This window comes from Stegodyphus dumicola, chromosome 4, assembly GCF_044657685.1.
Source record: "Stegodyphus dumicola isolate Sdum_Otavi_A_Nest chromosome 4, ASM4465768v1".
In the NCBI taxonomy this organism is placed as follows: Eukaryota; Metazoa; Arthropoda; class Arachnida; order Araneae; family Eresidae; genus Stegodyphus; species Stegodyphus dumicola.
In genome coordinates, this window is record NC_140771.1 from 196,318,349 (window position 1) to 196,339,267 (window position 20,919).

A 20,919-nucleotide genomic window follows, 5' to 3' on the forward strand; every position below is an offset into this window, starting at 1 on the left:
ACAGTATGTTTACTTAAAAGTGTTGGGGTTTTCATAATTAATTTAGAATATGATTATTGAAATTTTCGAGTAACAGATCTGGAAAAACGGCTATAATATAATATAGAAAAATAGAGAGCAAGATCTAGTTTTTATAGAAAATTTGCGAAAACCTAAAACCTTTTCATGAAAATTTAGCAAATAGAATTTTTTGACGAAAATATTTCCTCTCGATGTACAAAGCATAATATAATAATATATAATGTTATTATATTATGTTATTATATTATGCTTAGTTGATTACCTATCGAAAATATGGATTCTGGTGACAAATCAAAATACGTAGTCGAAAGCACGAAGCTACGGAAAGCGTTAAAATGCAGGGTTGCTGTATCAGTTATTTTGTATAAAATTATATTTTTTATGAATTAAAAAAATCACTATATTTAGCATTTGTAATAGTTAACTGAGCAATTTTTTAAGTAGAGCGAAACTGTACAGAGTATTAACCAAATTGTCCTCCTTTACAGACTTTAGAAATTTTACAAAGAGAAGATTAATTTATAGACTGATTTTAAAATAACAAAAGCTTATGAATAAGACTACGTGTATTTGACTTCAAGCGTTTCTAGAATAATTAATATTGGACTGTTTGCAGAAAACAGCTGTTTTGTGCACTTTATCGACTGAGTTCTGTTATAGTTTCATTAAGATTTTCTGTACGCTGCTGAATTTACACGACCTTTCCTTACAAAAGAAAAATAAACATGAAATTTTAACCTCTATTTCTTAATCAGTTTAATGATTATTAATGAAATGGAGAAAACTAGTGAACATTTACTAAATTCATCCGTAGTTCAGTTTATGCGGTTTTGCTGAAAGAGCTAGAGCTACATGAAGATTTTCTTCACTCAGCATGTAACGAAAATCCAGTGTTGTTCATTTCAGAAAAGCTGATCGCCTACCAGCGGCCGAGCGGTAAAGTCGCTGAAACTGGTAACTCGGTCAGAGGTTGGAATCCCGCGAATGGGCTGGCTGCATGGGCGTTTTCGTGGGTTTTCCCATGTGTAACGTGTATACAAGCCAGTTTCCCTTAGAAAGTCCTCCACGAAGGCATCCCTTCCCTTAGACAGATAGCCCTAGTGTGCTTTGCCATAATTAAAATAAACCAAACCAAACCAGAAAAGCTGATCGTGGGAGATGCAGCATTCCCTTGAAGTTTAACACATATGTCTTGCGCCCTTACTTTTTGAAAGCTTGCTTCCATACATTTATAGATCCCATGCACAAAATCGACTGCAAGACATCAACATACGAAATATTTATGATAATTCGAATAATGCACTTCTTAATTGCATTTTGGCATCTCGCAGTTGGAATGAAAGTTGAAAGCTGTAAAGAATCTTCGCACATCAATACGTGCTCTCGTATTTTAAGTCCAGCTAGAACTGGAAAGTCTGAGGTTCTAGCTGGACCCAGCGAAGCAATATTCATTTTAATGTTGCTTCGTCAGAATTGTCTACAAAGGAAACATTTCATTTATTTAAAGGGGCAGGGATACATACTTAAGTATTTTTTTGTTAACGGGGGCCAGCCGCCAAATGAACGCTAAAGCTCCAAATGTGGTAACTTTTTAATATCACGCCATGAATATCTGTGTAATGAATAACTATGCATTAGTTAAAGTGAGAAATCATAAACTCGGCAGTGCGCATATTAAACAGTATATATGACTGGCTTCTCTTATTTATAAGTTCATGTTTTTTTCTTTTCCTTAAAGTTTTACGTATCATTAGGGTTGCGGCTATTTATTCCGCCAATGTTTGGAGCTAAGTATCGCCCAGTTAACAGAAAAGTACTCATTCTAAATGAAACTTGACTACGCTCGATCCTTCTTGTATCTGTATGTGTATGTAAGATACAACAAAATACGATGGCTGCTTTAAAATATAATTAGCGACCTCAAAATTAACTATTCTAGATTTGGTGTTCTCCCAAATGCGAGATCTTTCCATGTTACATAACAACCTAAAATTAACCAATCCAATAGCTTAGAATACTTTCTGCATCTACTGCGTATAAATACTGCTTTGCAAAACAATTACGTCATTCCTTTTCCCAGCTTCCGCCTTCCAACATCTGCACACTGCTATGCCCATTTGCTTAAAATGACGTCGTATTCCTTTACCCTGTGTTATAAAAGTTATTGTAATTGCTTATCTAGAAGTACCTTATCTATTAAGAAACGATTTGGTATAAAGATTGAGAATTCTTCAAATTCATTTGTGTCAGTGTCATCTTCCCGTTTACTATCAAACGTTACAGTGGCTCATACTTTTCGAGAGACGAGGGATACTATCTTATTTTATAGTTATCAAGTCTCATTATTGTCTATTGGGGGGAGAATTACTGTCTTCCCTCTTATTTTTCCCTCAAGTTATAGTATTAGTTGTTCATCATGATATTTATTAAATGCGTTAAATGCTGTGTCGGTCCTTATGGACTGGCATTAGATCGAACAAAATAGACTTAGCTTTTAACGTTTTATAACGAAGAAACAGAAAAGCGTGTGCAGTATAATCTGCCCTGAAGAAGGCAGACTGTGTCATTTGTCCCTCGAAATGCACGAATAATTTTATCTTAAAGCCATGTAAAGTTTTATCAGGTAACATTGTTCAGTTTCAGGGGCATCATTTATAAATTTTATGTTTATATTGTAATTTGTTGATGATAATTAGAAATCAGTTTTGAAATGTTTCTAACTACCAAAGAAATATATTATTTTATTTTGTTTTTGGTTATAAATAAGTGCCCTTCTCATCCCTGAAACTGACGCGATCAGGGCAAAAATAATCTTCCTGGCAGATGAAGCTTTTCTTACAAAACTGGCAAACGTTCAAGTTATTTTGCCTGTTGACATGCTTCACTAAAAGGCGCATGAAAGCTTAGAGATTGCTGAATACATATGTGAATGCTTATTATACCGCATTCTAACGTTTAGACTTGAGTTCCAAAAAGCATAAATAGCCTACATATAAAAGGAAAGCGTTGACAATCACACCTTTCATCGCACCCTTTTTATCTGTTGAAAACTATTTGTTAACACACGCAGGTTTTTCTGTTTTCAGAGATATGTGTAGCTGGATATCTCTAAAGCCTTGGCCAAAAGTATTAGGCACTCCCCCCCCCACATTTTTAAGATGTCTTTAAAATTAGTAATGAGATTTTAAAATGTTTATCCTCATACAGTTGTGAATATCTTTAAAGTTACTACAGTCTATAAAAAATGAAATCAAATAAACAATTCATTAAAAATGAGTTTTGTTAAAACTGCCAGACTACTTTGTTTTAGTGGAAGTTTTATTATTGTATTCTGCTAGTTAGATGATAATTTAAAAAATTATAGTAGTACTGACAGAAAATTTCAAAACGTAAAATCCATAATGCTGAATAATGATATTAAATTTTGTTTTTAAATACGCAAGGAAAACTCGAGTTGAGATTGTCTGAAATTTTAAATAGTCACAGTAAATAATCACAAAGCGTAAATGAGCATAGTGTCACTTAACAAGAAAAATAATAATGGAATATGAAAATTTAATCTATTAGAATTTTGAAAGCATTGTAATGGATTGGAATTAATTTCATTAACTAAAATAAGTATTCGTGACTGTAGAAACATTCAAGGGAATTCATTTTATCAAATTAATAAACTTTGTATATAATTTTTGCAAAACCAACGTCAAAAGTGTGATTAAGTATTTAGGTTCCTAACGCTTTTAGAATTCTAATTTTCAAATGCTAATTTCAAAATTTTCACGTTTTCTTACCATTTTTTTCAACAGATAGCACTGTTATTGTTTTGCTTTGTTCATTTGCATCGTTTTCATATAAAATGTTGTCGCTGCTTCCGTTTTGCATTCGAGATTGACAGAGTTTTATTCAAAATGTAAGAAAACACAAGGTTGTCTTTTTCGCCTAATTTTAAATGTTACGTTGGCGTATTTATCTTCCTCCTCTATCTAACAGAGTTGCAAGCGGGTTCATCTGTTGCATTAGCCCTTCCATTTGCGAAGGAACGTATTTGCTGCCCTATATGAACAGTGCAGGATGTAGAAACCAAGTGCCGGAACGATGGAGGAGCCTTGTTGAATTGTCCAAGGGTTCTTCATTATTTGGAGCATCACCGAGAAACTTCGGTCCGTGCTGGATACCGAGCTGAGGAGCTTGTCTTCGGCCTCGGAAAAGTATAGTTCTCCAGCACATGCGAAATTATTCTTGAAAGGCTCTGAATGATTATTAATTACGCCAGACACTGCCCCGGAGAGCCTCTACAGCTACTGTAGACTTTGTGTCATGGATACTCTGCGGCCCAGCGGCAGTTGACAGTAGTGGAAGGGGAGGGTTTGGATCCGTTGCCTGGGGTATTCTTCATCAAAACTGGGACGGCGCTATAAAGTGTTAAAAAGGTTTTTTTTTTTTTTTTTTTTTTTTTTTTAACAACGATAGGCGCAACACTTTCATTTTTGGCCACTCTTTCAGATCAGGAAAATTAATCATAGTGACTTAATAAAATGGTTACAAATTCTTCTGATCTAATGAAATAGTTGCAGATTACTTCTAAACTAATGAATTGGTTGCAAATTCTTTCAGAAAGCGAGAAATGGAAAAAAGAAGCTTTCAAATAAAATTGCTAACGCTTGGCTAAAGTAGAGTAAAGGCATTTTAAGTTGAATTTTTCCCAGTTTTAACTTTTTAACCATGTGCTTTTATCCACTAAATTCACATTGTTTGCGTTAGTTTACAATGAACCGCAAACACAGGATACCTAAACTTTTCATAGATCCAAAGATAAATGAATAAGCAGACTGTAGAATACAAACAGCATAAAATCAAGGACTTAAAACACTTCAAAAATGTTTCAGAGAGACCGTAGTTTCATGACGTGAGCGTTGCGTCATCATCCGCTGATAGGCACTGAGAAGATCAAAGCGGGCATTATTTTTCCGAAGGTAAGAGGACAGTTGAAAGTAAATGGGCGATAAAACATGCCTAGAAAATATAATTGCTTAAACCCTTTTGAAAAAAGCTTTTAAACATTCAGTTGATTATGCAAATATTACAGTTGAGCATGATTACAAGAAGCGCAGCAAATCATGTTATTTACCCTTTCACGCAGTTTGTTCAAGTTGCATGTGGTTTCATTTAAATATTCGATAGGATCGTAACTTACAAATTATCAGTCTGGTATTCTAAAAACATGGCCATCAATCTGTAAGGCAGTAAATATACCCAAGCAGCATTTCTTTCAACATGTGAATTCTGTGACTAGAATCTGCTTGTTTTTCAGGTACTTTGCTGTAAATATTTTCAGAAATTTTTTAGACGTTACCGTTCTGCTTTCCTATTGCCTGACGAATACCAATTATTTATTTGATGCAGTTCAAGTACAGTGAAAATTAGAATATTTTTGTGCGATTTCAGTCAGCGCCAGAAATAAATTCAAATGTCATCTACATTGTTACAAGATATAAGGCAGTGAGTTAAAAACGGTTTGGAACTGTGTTTAGACGCTAAATTATGAAGAATTTTAATTTAGTACAAAAATTCTGTCCTCTTTGGGAGAGAATGTAACGAGTTTTAATCGCATTTTGCCTATTAACCTACGGTAGTCATCAAGACATTCTTTGCAGTAATCGTGCAGCCCGAACTAAGCTTTGTATTTTTTTTCCATCATAATCAAGCACCCTTGCAGAATTCACTTCTTCCCAACGGTACATTCACGAAGGACGGAAGAGGGAGCTTGTGACCTTTTCTTTTTCTGCATTCCTTCAGAGCAGTCATTGACCCACGGTTTCCCCGTCCCTAAAACTGTGATGCAATATCTTGAAGGGTTGCCGAGCGTAGTGTATGTCTAAAGTTTACAAACATATTATCTTACCCTCGTTGAAGCGCGCACCCACTACAAGGTAGCAGTTTTTTAGCTAGTTTTCAAACCACTTTCTCTTTTAGGTTTTGGTTTTGTTTTTCCTGGTTCTTTTTTTCTTTCTTTTTTTTTTTTTTTTTTTTTTTTCTTTTTTTTTGAAAATTCAGTTTTTTCCTTGTTTTAGTAAATGGTTATAGTGCGAGGTGAAGATAACTGCGTGACTTGTTCTGAATATCGGGCATAGAGAAATAAATATTAAAAGAGCAGCAGGTAGGCTTATAGTATTCCTTTTCTCGACATGTTAGCATTTAGAAAGAATATTATTAAAATGTGTTTTTTCATCATTACTGTGTGACGTTATGACAACACGGAAGATGAAACTTCACTTGTTGCTCTCTTTGAATCATCTTTCTTTTAGTTAATTAAAATTTTTATACATTTATATTGTACAATTATATTTATTTGCATTCACAAATGCGTTGAATAAAGTGTATGATTTCTGAATAAAGATATAAGATATATCTTAAAACAGGCTTTTAATGACTGAATTAATTTCTGAAGATTCACTACTTCTTGTTTTCTGTAAGCTGCCAATAAGATGTTAGCTCTTTTAAGCTGTCAAATAGAATTTAAGAGAAAAAGTACATTGAAGCATACGCTCCACATGGCGTACCAAGTACATTACACATTATATTGTCATAGTAATTCAGAAACGCACTACAATTTGTACTGATTTCCAAGGTTTATTCAGAAATGAGTAACGGAATACCCTGAATAGTCAGAAGGTATTAATTCTTGACAAATTAATTTCAATGCATCCCAAAATGGTTAAAATTCTCTAATAGACAGTGCCGCCACAGAAAAATCAATAATATTTTGTTTGACTACTTTTATTTCTGTTTAAAATTGATAACTTCTGCAGTTTAATATGAAGATTATCATTTGCGTCATAATTTGTTCCTGGCATTCATTCTCTTCTTACGCCTTTGAAGAAGATTTTATGTTCTGTTATTAGTGTTCAACTGGGTGAATTATATGAGGAATGGCGGAGGTTTTTTGTCTCCCCGCTGGTTGCTCGTTCGAATTCCAGAGAAGACTGGGCGTAGTATGCACTTGAAATTTGTCCACATAAAACTCATTTTGAGAGGCTGGCTATTAAAATGATAGAAGTTTATCTGAAGATAGTGTCTCCGCTTTTATTTTCAAACCTAAATTGAGTTCTAGAAAGCACAGTAATAATACTGCTCATTGAAGGTCTGCTCTCAAAGGACGGTATACTTAAAACACATCATCATAGAGATTACGCTACTACCATGAGAATTCTTATAATCTTAACACTGTGGGATTTGGCCAAACTTTTGATTTTTCTAGTAATCCGTAATAATGCCACTTGATCGAATCCATTTCAGTTTTGTCTATGGATCATGTCTCATACAGCCTAATGATGCACTGTAAAAAAGAATCTCATTCATGCTCATAGGATTTTAAGTGATTTTGAGCAATATTGTATTGCAGATATTTCTACACTTCCTCCAACTCTGCTTCTATTGTTTCAAGAATGTTGTGACTATAAAATTTAGACTGCTATCAAAGACAAGACTCTCTTCTTCTTGTCATGGCACATGCAAGTACGATTTCCATTCCGTGTACACATATGTGTTTCTGCTATTAAATTCCCAACCCATTTAAGGCTGTAAACTGAATATTAGAAGAAATATTTCAACTTTCTTCTATGCAAACTCTTGGAAAGCCATGGTATGTAGATGAGTCATCTGTCGATAGTTCTCCAGTACGTAATTTGTGCTATGCATGATCTGCATAAGGCCATTAGGCTTAGGAAGGTTTAAAAACAACTTGGGAGGTTGAACAAAAAAGGAAACTAATAGGAGGTTAATGATCCCCTTTAAAAGTCATCCAGCTCTCAAAACATGAGTTTATAATGGAATGAAGCAGTTATGAATCTCTCTGGCAGTTAGTCTCATTACGCAGTAGCTCTGTTTTCAAGTGTGTGAGGATTCTATCAGAGAAATGAAAAGCGTCCCAGATACATCCTATAGAGTTTATGTCTGAAAATCTAGCTGGCCAGTCCATCCAGTTAATATCTGCACTTTTCATAAAATCATTCACCATATCAGCTTTTGTGGAAAAGCTTAGCTGTCCATGAAAGTGAAGAGATGGCTGTGAAGAGATTCTTAAAATACAGGATTCTTGATTCGAAAGATTTAGAGAGCAGAGAGAGAACCTTTCAAAATTTGGATTCGGATTCGAGGAGAATTTTGAAATTTGTCTTGCCTTAACATGAATCATTTCATCTTTTGAATGAAATATTTTTATAACTTTGGCAATTTTCTTCGATGATTCTATATTGAGAATGTTCATATAGTCTTGATTAACATCAGGAGGTTATTACTAGTCCCCATACATTCATTATTAAAATCATTTAGTAAAGTTCATCAATTTGCATCATAATTTAATTTCTAATGCACATTTGTATAGTCACGAATTCAGTAAAATAACTTCTTTTTCGCATATTCCTTTGTTATGAAGATAAGTTAACATTACTTAGCCCAGAATGAAAACAAGTGATTTTAAATCTTTGACTGCTGATAATTATTATTACGTTATATATATGTATTTTACTGCTTTTTAATTATACTTAATAAAAATTTAGACAAAAGACTATTATAAAGATTTTTAATATAATTTGGTTTAACTTCAAGAAAGTTATATTTTCAGAAAACAGAACTAAATGTATCATTCATATTATTTTTCATCACATTGCTTTGAAAGGTAGCTTTTAAATCAGTATTATTGTAGAGACATTAGGTATCTCTTTGGAAGCAGGCAAGATGAAAAATAAGCAATGCCTTCTCCGGAAATCGAACCGCGGACCTCTGGAATACGCGCCCAACGTGCAGACCACTACACCACGAGAGCACGCTAAGAAGGCGGGAGAAATACGTTATATTATTACTTAGAAATTTATCTAAATTTTAATCAGAATAATGTTATTTGTCAGACATAACCTCTTTCGCAGTGCTTTCTTTTATGTTACTTCCCATTTCCAGTAGTGTCGTGCGGTATCGGAAGCCAAATCGCATGTTATTAAAAACCATTTTTTTCTACATTAATTTACGTAATTAGGGGTCTTAGTTAATTTACCTGTTGATATCCGTAAGACTTACGTCAGGTTACCTAAATGGAGTCTCGTTTGCATTCGTTTAAGGTCAGTCAAACGCGTTGTAAATAACATTAAATTTAGTGTTGGAAAATGACATCGGTATTTTAATAAATTTAATGAGATCATGAAACCCAAACAATATGACGGAAGGTGTAATAATTGGCCAGTTGATTGGCTAGATATCAATGCAAAAGCAAACCACACACGTTTAGTGAGTAACTTCATATTGTGTATAAAAACGAATGTTTTAATTTTATATTAAAACATGAAATAGAAATTAATTATTTTTTGGAATTTTGTGAAGTTTTCTTGAACATGAGAATCGCAGAAAATAATTCCTCTAATAGTGTAAAGAAAGATAAAGTCATTACAGAAATAATCGCTGTTAATAACGCGGAAACTGAACGAGCTTTCACATCCATGAGCAATATTTCCATAAGAAGAACATCTTCTGTGATTGTGGGGCATGAATATCAGATTTAATGACAATGTTTTTAAATGGGAAACGTTTAGAAGAATTTAATATTAGAAAATGACAATGTGTAAAATTTAATGACAATGTTTTTAAATGGTAAACGTTTAAAAGAATTTTATATTTAATAATCTTTAATTTAATGTGGTTTTTGAAAAATATTAAACAGTATTTCTCAAAAATCATAGCTCATCCTTAAAAATCTCTCAGAAGATCAATTGATATGAAAGAAACCGAAAACAGGGACAATTTTTGGTATAAATTATGCCGCATATTAAATTTACTCATTATTTTACATAATTCATTTGATATTTCATAATTTTTTATTCGAATTTAAAGATTTTTTTATTTAAAAGTATGTTATTGTTCATGAAAATTTTTTTTTCTATCCAATGCCGTTGTAAAAAGTAAAACGTTTAACGAGAATTTCTTGTTAGTTTCCTTAGCTCACCACTGGCATGAGGGATATTAACAAGATATAATTAATACAGTTTAGGAAAAAGCTTTTATTTACAATAAATATATTTACGGCCAAGTTCTAGTTTCATAAGTTATATTTTTAAATGTTACATTTGAACTTTTTCATCTCCAATGTTATGATTCTTTTATAATAATGATAGTTAAAAGTCTGTGTAGGGGAAAAATAATATATTTATAAATTAAAAAATCATTAAGGGACAAAAATAAAAGACTTAATGCAAGGGATAATATCGAGATAAAATTTATTCTGCTACCTAAAAAATACTCATAATTTTCCACATATCTTATTGCTAGTTCTTACGTTATATTTTTAAAGAACACAAAAGTGCGTGAGTTGTCAATGAAAACACAAAGCTTTTTTTAAGAAACATTTAATTTGTGTGTTCGTGAGATTATTATCAAGATTCACTTAACGAGTAAATGTGCTTAGTAGTATTCTCAGCACGTAATACATTAAGGAAATAACGTTTTGAAAGTTTTTTCTCTCCTGTACTGTAGGACATACTTCTTATCGTTAAATAAATGGCAACACTCAGTAAAGGTGTGTGTAAATTTATTAAAACTCCCAGCTCTTTTTTTACGCTACGGATATGTTCCCGAAAGAAAGCTTGTTGAAAACAAATTGCAATTTGAAACTGTGTATTACAACATAAATGACACTTCGAAGAAGTGTTTATGATCAAAATATTTTTTAATGTATCAGAAATTCAAAAGGTAATAGAATTAAGCAAGTACTTCGCTCTTCTTTTAAAAAATATTATCTGATGTTGTCATTTCATAAAAACTAAATCTTTACAGTTTAGTCAATTAAAACTTAACTCAAAAACAATTTTAAAAGTTCACGCGTCTGTTTTAGCATTTGTTTTTAGAATGAAAAGTGGTTTAAAATAAACTGTCAAAGTATTGAAAATCTGTGTTACCGTTGAAACAAAGATCAAACAAGAAAACTTCAGTCTAAGATTTAAGTCCATAGTTCAGTTAGCATTAAAGCTTTTAAAAAACTTTCAAAACTATTTTCAGGTTAAAAAATAGAAAGCATTATTTAAGTAAAAAGCAATTGATTCTATATCAGTTAGCAACATAGAGCGTTGAAAAAATCTTTTATTAATTGGAACAAAACTGCAAATATTCATAAAAATTTTCATTTGCGAATATTATAAAGTATTTTAATTTATATCGGCTAGTTACATTATTTAAAAGGGAAATAAAAATTTAAACTATGAAGAACTGCAGTTATTCTTTTAAACTGCTCAGCTTTTTAAAAAGTAACAAAACTGATTATATTTGAAAAAAAATAAAATTCTGCAAGCTTTCAGATTTTATTTTAGGCCCAAAGGGACTTTTTTAACGTTTTTTGTGTTACCTTTACTTATTAAATATCATGTTCTTCGCACTTAAACCATAAAATTCAGTTCAACAGCAATATCACAAAATATTTAAAAGAGCATAATCTTTAGAATTTCCGATACACAGTCTCGCGTACTGGAGATAAATTTTTTTTTTCGTAGAGTGTTGCCATTCATCGCTTTGAAATCGTTGGGTTTGTTAATCAAAAAGTCTTTAATGTTTGACAAAATGTGAAATACGTAATAAAACTAATTCCAAATTTTGGCTTCCAGATGCCAATATTCGAATGGAGGACAATATTATTCAAAATTTGATGTCTCTAAGTACCGTTGTTTTTTCACAGTGCGAGAAACAAACATACACTCATGCAGATTCTTCATTATTTAATTTATTTAATGCAGGGCTCTAATATTTGGTGGCAACAATTTGAAAAGTGAACCGACATTTATAGTGAACCGACGCAAAATACCAAAACGAAATGAATAGTTCTTCTGGGCAAATTGTGACAGACATTTTATTTGCTTCTTGAGCATTTATTGAGAATTTCAGCTTTTGCTCATGCTCCTCAAGCATTTGTCGGAAAAAGCCAAACCCATCGGCCATTTAGCCGTCATATTATTGACGGTGCAGTACAGGATAGACTCATATTGAATCCGCAAGAAAGGGAGATGAGCGTATACAAACAATAAAGCTTTACGCGGCATTTAAATCCGCACCCTGATGCTCAGAATAGAAGTCTGGAAGTCAGCCTCCACTAAACAGTAGACCATTCAAAGCGACATAGATTGTAGAGTCAAGATTATTTCCAGAAGACAAAGTATAATAGGATTATCTGCTCAAGACGAGGGATACCTTCATAAAGGACTTTTATAAAAGAAATTAGCTCGTATTCGCGCTACACATGGGGTGAAACAATAAAAATGCCCTTACAGCTAACTCTGTCGCTGAGATCTGAAATAAGTTTCAGAGCACGATGAGAAAAAGTAAATTAGCTTTTGAATCAATTCATAAATATTTTGCACTTTGACAGTCACAAAAACCTCACAAGAAGTTCCTGTGTATTGGCAGTTTTCTGTGTCGAATAATTAGCTTGGTTGGCTTTAATTAGTATAATACTATATTAAGACAAAACACAGTGATTACTGATAGAGAATTGGTGGACTTTTCAAGCGAAAATTACTCTTCTTTTGCGCATGAGGAGACTTTATGCAGTTAATCTGAAATCGAAACTGAATACAATCATGTCCCTATTTACCGACGAATTTTCTCAAGCTATATCCTAGAATTCGGGGGAAGAGATGGATCACTATGGAAGTCATATAATGGACATAATTTCCTTCGTTATTTTCCTTTGCCATATGCATATATAAATGCATAATATAATTCTGAAGAAAGCATATGAAACAGAAAACGTGTTTTTATTATAGTTAAGAAATTACAATAGGTCCACTTAATAATTTAAATTAAATCAATATTCGAAACAAAATAAGCATCGTTAGGAATGAAGGACTTAAGTTTTAATAGCATTAAAAACAATATTTACAATCAAACTCGAACTTACGTCATTGACATAATGACATTAACAACATTTATGTATTCCGGACTGCCTATAATGAAATTAAGAACAGTTGTAAATAAAGGAATTTCCAAAAGATTATAACATTACCTTGCTATTACTACTGTTATCCAGTTTTCTTTTAGTTTTTGTATTTTTTTGTAGACAATCCCTTTTTTTTAAAGTGCCCGTCGACAGTTTTCCTTAAAGGTTATTACAATTACCAGAATAAATGGTTAATAAGAATAACTCGGCTATTGATGGGAGAAAATAAATCAGTCATCATAAAAACACAATTGTTACTGCCCCTTAACTCTGCAGTTAGAAAGAAGAAAGATGCAGATAGTCTTGAACCATTAAAATGGAGCAAATTCAAGTTCCACCAAAACTGGCTTACTTAGAAGCTCCTATGCTATTGCAAACATACCTAGTTGTTTTCAATTAATATTGGCCACTAAATATTGGCCAGCTGTTTTTCTAAAAGCTTTCGAATACCTGTCGTATAATTAAATAAACTTCTGGTTGTAAAACATAGTCGCCAAACAGGCAATAAGGCACCAAATACAGAAATGAAATTCTTTCACCTTGCATACAGCACCACCTCCTCCTTTTGAGAAGGAATTTTTTTTATAACGCATCTTTTGTACCCTCACTTTTCTTCTTGTTCGACGTCGGAGGGTTTTTTTTTTTTTTTTTTTTTTTTTTTTCCTATTTCATTCAGAGTGTATGTTATTTTTTATGCTTTATGCGTGTATCTTTTTTTTAGAAGGCAATATTCTCCGATCTGTTAAGGAACTAGTGGATGCTTATCGGTATTTGTGCTTTATGAAGAAGCTGGAACCATGTTCATCGCCGTAAAGGAAAAATGTTGGATTTTAATGTAATTAAAAAAGAAAAGTCTGAGTTTAAAAGATGGGAAATTAATAAGTGCAGTTTTTGGATTATGTAAACAAGAAGAATTATTGAGCGAAATGTGTATGCTCATATTTCAGTGATGAAGAAGTTAAGTTTGCAAGCAAGGTCAGCAAATCTTTATGGAATACCCCGCTAAAAAGGTATTTTAGTTTTTTTTTAACGTAAATATAAGTACAGACAACTTATTATTAGCTGTAATAATACAGGGTACAATGCCCATGGTTAACTCGAAATCACGATCCAAAAATATTTTAAGAATAAGGAATAACCCATACTATAATTATCTGAAAAACCTATTGACATTTTACTGTATTTTGAAGCAATTTAACCTAGAGAATAATTTTATTTGATTACATTCATGAGGCTTCAGATTTATTAGGACCTTCCGATTGCTAGCTGATTGAGCGCCCAAACGGAACACAAAGGTACACGGTAAGGTAATTCGCCAAATCTTGGTGGTGACGAATTATCTTTCACCTTATTTTAGCTCGGCGCTACCTGTAGAGCCATTTTAAAATTTTTGGAAGTTGAGAAAGCAGCAGTGCTCTCGTCGGGTTTCGAACTCCGGCCTACTGATGCTAACCAGCCATGTTCCTAATTACATCACGAAGGCACGTGGTAAGAAGGAAGAAAATACCTCACAATGTAAGTGTTAATACAAATTTTTGGATCTTTTCTATTGCAAAATAACGAAATTAAAAAATTTTTAAATGTAAAAATTGTGTGTAATTTTAAATTGATTACTTGAATAAACAAGGAACTAAAATAGAATGACATGTTTCAAAAACTTTTTATTAACAAAAATTATTTTTGAAATAAAAAACTATTATAAGAGGACTATTATAAACTATATCAAACATATAATAGTCAAGAACAACGCATTTAATGTTAAAAGTTAGCCTAAGAGCAATAAAGTCGACTCGGATCTGTTTAATTTTTTTCCGGTGGGACGTCTTTTTTTATTTTCAGAATCTCGTTTTTAAAGGGCCCGGTTAATCCACCTTCAGTTGATCGCAGATGAGTGTATTATGTATCAAAATAAAAATCACTTGTTAATTGAAATGTGCGATTACCTTCCTTATTTGTACTGAACTTCTAGGCTTAGTTTCTAGGCCTTAGTTTCTAGAACTAGGCTTTCATGAATGTGTTAAAAGTAATCATTTAAATTTGCAATCCTTTTTCATATGTGCAGTTTATGTTTAATGATAGGTTTTTGGCTTTCAAATAAATAAAGTTTATAAATAATTAAAAATTCTTCTATGTAATTCGAAGCTGCACATTTGATGTTTGAGAAAATAGCTTTTCAAGTATAAGAGCAGTTCTCCAAAAAATGTGTTTTAAAAAAATACCGTTTAGAAATTTTATTCGTTTAAGAAATTTTATACGATTTGGATATTTTCTGTTATGGAACAACACACGTCAAATAATTTTCTCTAGAAAGATATATGCGCTAAGTTGATATACTTTTAACGAGCGAACATATTGTCGTCATCAGCGTGTTTTAACTGTGGTAAAAGTTTTCAAGATATGCGAAATGTATCACTTAGGTTGCTTATTTAAAGCAAACAAAGAATGAAATAGAATGATAAACTTTAAAAACTATTAATTGACACTCTTTATTAAATAATAAATTTTCAGTTGTAGATTATTAAACAATAAATTTTCAGTTGCAGATTGTTAAATAATAAATTTTCAGTTGCAGATTATTAAATAATAAATTATTAGTTGCAGAATGTAAACATGTGATATTATACTGTGGCAAGTCAGTTAGCATAGATTTTTATAAAACTTCTCAAATAATAAAAATGATTTAGATATATTTTGTATCAGTATGTGTTCAGTGGGTGAATCAGTTTATCAATGCGTGTTTTGTTCTCTTTACTTTATGCCTTCCTTTATTATTTAGTTTTTTTTTGTTTTGTTTTACGTTTAGCATTCATTTACCCTAATATCCAAAATTAAACATATAATTTTTTGTATTGTGATTGTAACATAATCACAATACAAAAAATTAGTTTTAGTACATAAATTTCATAGTGCAAAAAATAATAGCCATGTTTAATTTAATAATATACCGTAAATAAAGCAATTGGATATTCTCCGAAATACGTAGAATACGTAGTAGTATACATTTGGTAATAAATTAAACCAAAATATATAGAGAAATGACATACACATATTAAATATTAAATTATAGATATTACAAACATTTTTATAATGCAGTAGATCAGTATATATATACATTCTTAAGTATAAGTAGCAATAATAGGCTTTCATTAAAGTGCAATAAATAGAGATATGTCGAATAAAAAATTAATAATACATAATTGTAACAATTAAAATCTTCCGATATAATGAGTGAAATACAATTATGCAATTCTTTAAAGGTTACATCCATATTAAAGTGGCCATCGCACTTCATTTTTGCTATGGGATGCAAGCACATCATTTGCCTGGAAAATAAATTGCATTGTTAGATTTTTCGGAGAAAGCAATCCTGGAAAATCACTTGTCTCCATCCGAGAATCTAACCCCTGGCTTTCCATCTGCAGTTGGATATTTTGAATGCTACACCAAAAAAAAACGTGCTTTCTATTCCATATATAAATAAGTCTGCTTTATATTGCGGCCAAAGTTTTTTATATAAAAATATTTTGATATTTTCCTTATAATACTTAATGTAAAGTATATATTAAATTTAAATTTATAAGTTTATAGTTTTAAATTAAAAGAATGTGTATTTTTTTGGTTTCATTTCAAGATTAATGTACCTAGACTATTTATTTATTTATTGTCTCACATTTTAAACTCTTGTTCACGCAAGAGCTGAAGATGCAAGTTAATTTTTTTACTTGTGAAACACCAACTCATCATGTTATATAAAAAGCCTTATACTTAAATATACTTTTTTAGCATTTAGTTTTCAGGTCTAAAATGTCTAAAATTTATTCATGAATGTCTAAAATTTATTCATGACTTAGGGGGATAACAAAGGATTATTAAGTGAAGTTAATTAAGTTTCACTTAATAATCCTTTGTTATCCCCCTAAGTCATCTGATATCCCACGCGAGTATTCATGCATAACAGCTCTCTATTGCAGACCGTCTTAATGGAGGCTAGTATATTTATATGACTGACCCACACGTCTCACCAATCCTTGCCGTAATGGAGCCCACCACTGGTCAGTTAGTTGACCACTGCCTGAGAACAGAGCCGTACTTCATCCTGGGAATGAAGGAATGCGGCAGAAAGAAGAAAAAATAAAAGATAGGGAAGAATCCAACAAAAACAGGACCGCATCGACCGCGGGCAGACACGGCGTTGGTGCGCTAAGCTAATTAGCGCAGTCTTCTTAATCAGGGCAAACCTGTGGCACGTGCCCTGGGGCCCCCTAGCTGTTTGGCTTAGCTAATGGAATTAAAGAGCTGCTGATGGATGAAACTGACGTCGCTGCGCCTACTCGTGTGGAATAAGTGGAGATCCATTTTTGTTCCAATTCCAGAAACTCGTATTGGTCCTTTTTCTTAACTAGAGGAATAGGTGTAAGTGGGCTAAAGAACTGCGGAGGAAGGAGCATGGCCAGTTTGTGTAATTAGAGTTCCTTAAAAAAACTATTAAACATTGAATAACAGTAGAAATCTAAAATGTTTACTGCTGCTTAAGGGGAAAAATTATGATAAAAAGATATCTTGAAATTTTCGTTTTGGTCTTGCAAATTTTTATTGTGAATAATTTTTATTTATAATATATATCATCTTTATGATATATCGTATTTTCAAATGAAGGAATTGGTAATATTTTCAGTTGAAGTGTTCGTATGTGAGGATCAGAAGAAATATTTTGATCTCATATCTGTTAAAATACTATATAATTTATTATGCTGTGACAAAAAATAAATAAATTTAAAAAAATTTAATCTCTATCAAAAAAAAAAAAATCTTAAAGGTTTCAGATTTTAAATTACGTCCAAAGAGGCGTTTTCTTAACACTTTGTGTGTTACCTTTATTTATTAAATATCATGTTCTTCGCACTTAAACCATAAATTTCAGTTCAATAGCAATGTCGCAAAATAATTTTAAAAATGAGGCTATCTTTATAATTTTCCGATGCACAGTTCCGCGCGCTGGAGATAAAAAGGTAGTATTGTAGATTGTTGCCCCTCCCCGTAGATTGTTGCCATTGCTCGCTTTCAAATCGTTGAGTTTGTTACTTAAAAATTCGTTAAAGTTTTACAAAATATGAAATCGATAATAAAACAAATTCCAAAGTTCAAATATGGGCTTCCCCATATTCGCAGTAGTATTACGTCATTCAAAAATTCTATGGCTCTATGTACCGTTGTTTTATCATAGTGCGAGAAATATGCATACATTTATGCAGATTTTTCATTATTTAATGTCTTCAAATATAATGCAGGACTCTAACATTTGGTGGCAACAGTTTGAAAAGTGAAACGGACATTTATAGTGATTCACGCAAAGTCGCAAAACGAAAATAGTCGTCCTTCCGGGACAAAGCCCCTTTGGACTAAAAATAAAATAAAAGAAGAGTAAGAAATCTTTAAGAGGCTGACATCATAACTGTATTTTTATCAAAACCGAATATGCGTCAATTTTTTTCGCTCGAAGCATCAGTTTCGCACACTCGCAAATTTGCCTTCAAGCGACGGTTTTAGTGATTAGTTTAAATTTCAGAAAAGTTTTTTCATTTTTTTAATTTCTCAAATAAAAGAAAGCTCATTTCTTAATTAGATTAGTGCCGCCCAGACGGTATAGTGTTTAGGGGAGCCGACTAGAATACCGAAGGGTCCCGGCTTGAATCTTGGAAAAAAGACATTTTGGAAAAAAGATAAAGACAAGATGCAAATTGTCTGTCCCCTCACAGGAGGTAACGGTGGCCGCATATTAGATACCTCCATAACAAAATAACCACCACGTTTGGCCTTAGTAGTGGCGAAAGCATAAAACTGTCTAGTGCCCGCTGTAGGATTAGTTGCTTTAAGCTACTTGCGTGTGAAGTTATCTGTCTGAAAACCCGATTTACGTTTCAAGTGATCGTAGGCGGCCGCATGCAATAGAAAAATGATGTCTGGACAGCTGATGTCCTAAAATCATAGCTTTATCCCAAAACAGCCGTAACGATTTTATTTCTGATTTAGCCCGAACCGGAAATAGCTTTTGACCATGATTCCCATATTAGCCTTTGTTTTCCTCCTCCTTGTATAAACTTAAAGGGGGTGAGTTTACGACACACTACCTTCCGTTCGTTATACAAAAACAATCATGCGGTTCCAAGCCAGATAAATCACGATAAAAAAGTGTTATACCGTTGAAAGCACTGACTTTACATTCTGCTATTTGTAGAAGGAGATTTAAAAACACAGACTATGTTATCAATGAAAGGAGGGAATATTTCTCGATCGGACTCAACTGAGAATAAAATTATTGAATCCTCTGCTCCAGAGCTGGAAAAACCTGTTAAGGCTGTTTTCGAAATGGGTTCAAAACGGCACAAACGGCGTTCTGCCTGGGCAGAACCCTATCACGAGTAGTTAAAATTAGAAAAAGTTCGTATCTTTATAACATAGCATTTTATAGTTGAAATAAAGTTTTCTCAAAGTCCAGTTAAAATATGATACAAGGCTTGAAACACCGATGATAAAAATAATAGCAATCTATGTACAGTGAAAAGAACTTAAAGTATATTTAAAGCAGAACCGTGCTTATTCTGAATGTAGTAGTAAAAAAGTAGTAGAAAGGTGTAAATAAATTAAATAAATTAGTAGAAATAAAATTAGTAGAAAAGTTGGGGAAAAACGCGACTAAAATACTGTAGTTAAAACCTAAACAAAAATTCGTGTTTCAGTCGAGAAGATTAGCTTTGTTATAAATTAACCAAATTGAATTGAGTAATATTACTTTACTAATCAAATATATAAATAGTATATCTGGACTTTGGGTTAGATTACTAAAACGTTAATTATTATTAGATTGCATGTATTTTTTGCTGATCCGCAGTTGGGAAACATAGCAGTTATGAACGATAGTTATGTCATTCTGTGAAAGCCAGCACTACATTTACCGCATCAATTACTAACGTATGTTTTCCGCTCCTCGCATTACCGTTTCTTCCCTTAAAGTATAAGAAAACGCAGACATAAAAAATACATTAATATTTACTCTTATCCATCAAAACACAGTGCACTACCAATCGCCAGAGTGGTATGAAATCCAAGTAAATATTTCACGTTATAATATATCAGCTGCAAACTTGATCTTACCTTACCAGTTGGGCTCGCATGAAAAATGGAAGGCGGTGAATTACCGTATTGCTTTGAACTTAAGCCGCTTAAATTTTTGAGACCTTGAAATTAAATGCCTGCGTAACATCTGATTTCTTAAAAAAAAGTAATGTAGTACATCTATATTAGTAGCTATTTAAGAAAATAAAAATATTTCTGTTATTAGCTCCTGCCAACCTATATATTGGGAAGGGAGGTAAAGTTTTTTTGTCCAAAAAATCGATAGCGAGTTCTCGGTGAATAAACCCAAATTTAAAATCACCGTAACACGTTTTTACTATTTTTACAATGGTGTCTGTCTGTATGTGATGACTTGTATGTGACACGTCTGTATACGACCACGATAATTCTCTAATGAAACTTCCAAAAACTTCTGTCTTTCCATATTTTAGCTTTCTACATTCATATAACGAGTTGGTTAGATCTTGAATAAAATTGGGCAACCTGCAGCGGTACTTTATAAAAAGCCCATAGTAAGTCTTTAATGGGAAATCGAAAGTGGTATTTAACATGAAATCCATATAACATTTTTAATAAAAAAACCATATTAAATGTAATGCGCAACTTTTCAATTTCAGTGTTTGAGGCTTTTATATGTATGTGTATATAAGTAGAAAACATATTACATTTATAAGCATTAAATGTATTCTTGGAATTATCCTAAATTCAACAAGAATAAGCTCATTATGGATATGAGCTTTCGTTATTATTAACACAATTAAATGCATTAGCCTCAACCCTAAATGTGTTTGTTTCACTTT

At 32.3% G+C, this 20,919-nt stretch overlaps 1 long non-coding RNA gene across 1 annotated transcript in view; it reads left to right on the forward strand.

Moving 5' to 3' along the window:
- Positions 1-20,919, forward strand: part of LOC118187729 (uncharacterized) — a 314,862-nt gene that overhangs the window by 58,907 nt on the left and 235,036 nt on the right. The gene's annotated exons all lie outside the window — the stretch shown is intronic.